We start from the raw sequence: 4,578 nt of genomic DNA on the forward strand, positions 1-4,578 counted from the left end.
GGAAAATGTTCCATTCCAACACTGCAAACTGCAATTTGTCCAGATGGTCTAAAGATGTCCAGATTATTGAAATCCTTCCATATTTTTGTTTTCAGGGAAAGAGAAATATTTGATGAAGAAATCCAGCAAAGGCAAAAGTGCAAGGCCGAGCCTCAGCCTGTGGAAAGCTGAGGGGTGGCACTGGCAGCCCCAGAATTACATAGGGAAAATAAGAAACACAGGAATTTTGGGGTGGGATTGAGGCATTTTCAGTGGGATTGATCCACTTTGAGGTGACAGGTTGAACCCTCTTGACTTTTGGGATGCAGAGCTGGGAGAGACTGGAATGTTAATGGTCCATGGCTCCAACACTCTCAGTTGCAGAAGCAGTAGGGGCTTTGCTGCCCAAGGGCAATGGAACTGCCCGGGGCAGAGGGGGGAACACCCACCCCTGGAGGGGACAGGCTGGGCTTGGAGCCAGAGAAGAGAAGTGTTATTTTTATGGTTTTATATCACTATAGAGAGGAGACAAAACTGCCCAAAACCTACTTTACATGGAGACAAAATTGTTCTAGACTAAACCCAACATACATATATATATATACATATACATATATATATATATATGTATATAGATAAACTATCCTTGGGAGGGAGGGGGCTCTGCATCTTTCTACTCTGACACTTTCTTTCTTTTCCCTTCTACATTTTCTTAAATGTTATTTTTATGGTTTCATATCACTATAGACAGGAAACAAAATGGCTCCAAATCTGCTTTACATGGCAACTAAACTGCTCTAAACGCTACATATATATATATCTATAAGCACTGATTATTCACTGTCCTTTCACTCTAATCTGCCTAAGGCGGGTTGGGACAGGGGCTGGACATGGAAGAAGCTTCTGGCAGCTGCTCACAGAACCCACCCCTGGAGCCCCCCAGGAACCAAAACATGGCCATCTAAAACCCAATACACTGCCCAGCACGGATCACCTGGAGTGTGGGTCACCAGGTCTGTGCCCAACGTGGGTCCCTGTGGATCATCCAATGGGGGTCCTCTGATGGCTGATGGAATTGGAATAGCGGCCGAAGCTCTTCCCGTAGTCAGGGCACTCGTAGGGCTTCTCTTACTGATGGGTCCATCAGTGTGAGATCAAGGCAGAGCTGTAGGTGAAGCTCTTCCCACACTCCCCACACTTCCACACTTGTAGGGCCTCTCCCCGTTGTGGATGTGCCGGTGGGTGACAAGGGTGGAGTTCCGGTTGAAGCCCTTCCCGCAGTCGGTGCAGCGGAAGGGCCTCTCATCCGTGTGTGTCCGCTGGTGCTGGAGGAGATGTGAGTTGGTCTGAAACCTCTTCCCACATTCTCCACATATGTAGGGCTGTTCCCCGGTGTGGATGCACTGATGGGTGACGGGGTGGGACCTCTGGCTGAAGCTGTTTCCACATTCCCAACACGTGTAGGGCCATTCCCTGGTGTGGATGTGCTGGTATCAGATCAGGTTGGAGCTGTCACTAAAGCTCTTCCCACATTCCCTACATGTGTAGGGCCACTCTCCAGTGTGGATGCGATGGTGTTGGACCAGGTTGGAGCTGTACCTGAAGCTCTTCCCACATTCCCTACACTTGTAGGGCCGTTCCCCGGTGTGGCTACGCTGGTGGTGCATCACGTGGGAGCTGTCCCTGAAGCTCTTCCCACACTCCTGACATGCGTAGGGTCGTTCCCCAGTGTGAATGCGCTGGTGTCGGATCAGGCTGGATCTGTCCCTGAAGCTCTTCCCACATTCCCCACATGTGCAGGGCCGTTCCCCAGTATGGATCATCTGGTGTCGTATCAGGTTGGTGCTCTGGCTGAAGCTCTTCCCACATTCCCCACACGTGTAGGGCCGTACCCCAGTGTGGATTTGCTGGTGTCGGATGAGGTTGGTGCTCGTCCTGAAGCTCTTCCCACATTCCAAGCACCTGAAGGGCTTCTCCCTGCTGGGAGGCTGCTCAGGGACCACCAGGTCAGAGCTCCCCCTCAAGCTCCGGCCGCCTTCCCGGCACAGGCTGGCTCTTTCCTCCTCAGAGCACCCTGGGATGGCTTTGGAGCCCCTCCTGCGGGGGGATCTCCGGCCCTTTTCCTCCCCGCTGCCTTCCTGCGCCGGGGAGCCCTTCAAAACGGCCTCTCCCACCAGGGTCTCACGGGGGGATTTGTCCTCCGGGCTCTCCGTCCTCACCTCGGGGCCTGGGGCAGGAAGCAAGAAGGACAGGCAGGGGATTGGCCTCCGGCCCACAGGGAAGGCCAAGGACATCCCCCCAACTCCGGCCCCGGCAGGACGGCGGCGCCAGCGGGGTTGTCCTGCAGCCGGGGCCATGCTCGGCTGACAGAGCCAGCACAACACCCGCCCAAAGGGACACTGACTTCCTCCTCACCTGCCTGGGGGGACCAAGGCATCTTCCTCTTCCTCGCAGCCTCCTCCTCCATCCGCCCAAGCTTTGGGAAGGACAAATCCTGATGGGGGGGAAAACAAGGGCTGAGCACGTTGGCTTGGGGGTTCCTCCTGCCCAAGTCCATCTCTAGAACTCACTGGGCATCCTGTGACCATAAAACACTCCAAAACACCAAGATTCAGACAATATCAAGAAGACCCTCACCCCCCCAAACTGCAAAAAGTTACAGTTAAGTTAAAAAATACTCCAAACTAGGAACATGCAGTGCAAAAAAATTCTCCCAGAAGATTCTCCTCTCTGGTCTCTTCCCTCTGGGGTTCAGAGGGTCTCTCCGGACTGACCCTCTGACTCCTCTGGGGTGTTGGGGATCCCAAGAGTCCCTTCTCCTCTGACTCTCACCTTTGGGGTGCCATATTCCCAGACATTCTCCCTTTCCACGGTTTCCACTTTGTTGTCCCAGGGATCCCAGGGGTCCCCACTGTCCAGGCTTCCCCTTCTCCATGCCCCCGTTTCAGGCTCCCTCGGGTCCTGGGGCTCCTCTTTCTCCATGCTCCCCCCTCCAGGCTGCCGGGGATCCCCCAGCTCCGGCATCTCCCCGCTCCGCCCTCCACACTTGGCAGCTCCCGGGCTCCACACCCACCCCCGGCACTCCCGGGGGGCCCCAAACCCGCTGTGTCCCCCCCGCCGGCACCGGGCTGACAATGGAGCCGGCGGGGCCTGACCCAGCAACACCAACCCCCACCGCGGGGGAGGACCCACATCCCCCCGCCCACTGCGGGGGCTCTGCCGCCAACCCAACCCAGCACCCCCAAAAAACACCTCCTGCTCACCCCCAAGAGCCCCCAGGGGTGGAGCAGCAACAGGAACAGCAGGAGAACAATTGCCCCCCATCCCATGGGTGCCCGGGAATGGGAAACTTGTACCAGATATCCTGGGGGGAGCCCGGGGGGTCAGGACATACTCAGGCAGCCAGCACAGATTTCCCTGCAAAGTCTGCAGTGGGTCAAGCTCTGCAGAGGAGATTGTGCCCCATGCATGGGATTGCAGAGGTTCCCTCAGGTCCCCAGCAGGAATCAGCAACCAGGAATAGACACAAAAGGCCCCCCCAAAGAGTTCTGGGGATGTGTCCTGTAGGGAGGGGACAGTGTCACCCCACCAGGGCGGGGCTGGCAAGTGGGAGGCTGCTCCAGGGCTCTGCAAGACGCCTCGTGATCTGCTCGGCCACAGCACTGGCTGGTACCAACACCCCCGGCTGCCCCCGGCCCTGGGCAGCTCTGCTGCCACAGGCTGTGCCCTCACCGTGGCCCTGCAATGGCCCTGCCTGTCCCTCACCCGGGGCCCTGCCCGTGGCCCTGTCCCTTGGCTCTCTCTCTGCCAGCTCAGTGTGGGGCACACGGGCTGGGGGTCCCTCCCAAGCCCCCCGGGCAGCCGGCGTTGGCTGGGGGGATGTGAGGGCTGGGCCTGCTCAGCACAGCCCCGGCCTCGTGCCCAGCGCCTCTTTCCTGCCCCACACAAGACCTTCCCGGCCCCCCCAGGGCTCCCCTGCTGCTGCCTCTGCTCCTGGCCCTGCCTTTGCTGCTCCCTTGGCTGGGGCAGCAGCTGCAGGGGGGGGATGGCAGCAGCTTCAGCTCCACGGCACTTCCTGGGGGGAGCTCAGCACCTGCTCGGGGATGGGCATTCACAGCTTCTTGTCTTCCCCACCACGGGGCTCTCCTTCCTCAGCAGCACCTCTGCCTTGCACTTATTCTCAGCCTCACCTCAGGGACAGCTCTGGGCTCACCTCCGCGCCACTTCTCAGCCTCACCTCAGGGCCTGGGCTCAAGGACAGGAACCTGCAGGGAGGGGACATCAGGTGCAAGCTCAGGGCTGCCTGCTTGCACTGGGCCTCTGGGCTTCTTTCTCCTTCTACAACCAGCCCACAACTCAGCCTGCTTTGCTAACACCACACATTTACAGACTAACCTTGGAGATAGATATGGACAGACATCTCTATCACCCTGGGGATAGAGCCTCAAGCATGTGCTGCCACAGGAATGGCAATCAGAGAATCACAGAATCAGCCACGTTGGAAAAGACCTCCAAGATCATCAAGTCCAACCCTGGATCCAACCCTGCTGTGTTTCCCAGACCATGGCACTGATGCCACATCCACTCTCACCTTCAACA

At 57.7% G+C, this 4,578-nt stretch overlaps 1 pseudogene; it reads right to left on the bottom strand.

Moving 5' to 3' along the window:
- Positions 1–629: 629 nt before the first annotated feature.
- LOC114003805 lies at positions 630–1,982 on the bottom strand (annotated as a pseudogene).
- Positions 1,983–4,578: the final 2,596 nt, after the last annotated feature.

The sequence above is a fragment of the Pipra filicauda genome, unplaced genomic scaffold, assembly GCF_003945595.2.
Source record: "Pipra filicauda isolate LSUMZ 115617 unplaced genomic scaffold, ASM394559v2 scaffold797_size144081_pilon, whole genome shotgun sequence".
Lineage (NCBI taxonomy): Eukaryota > Metazoa > Chordata > Aves > Passeriformes > Pipridae > Pipra > Pipra filicauda.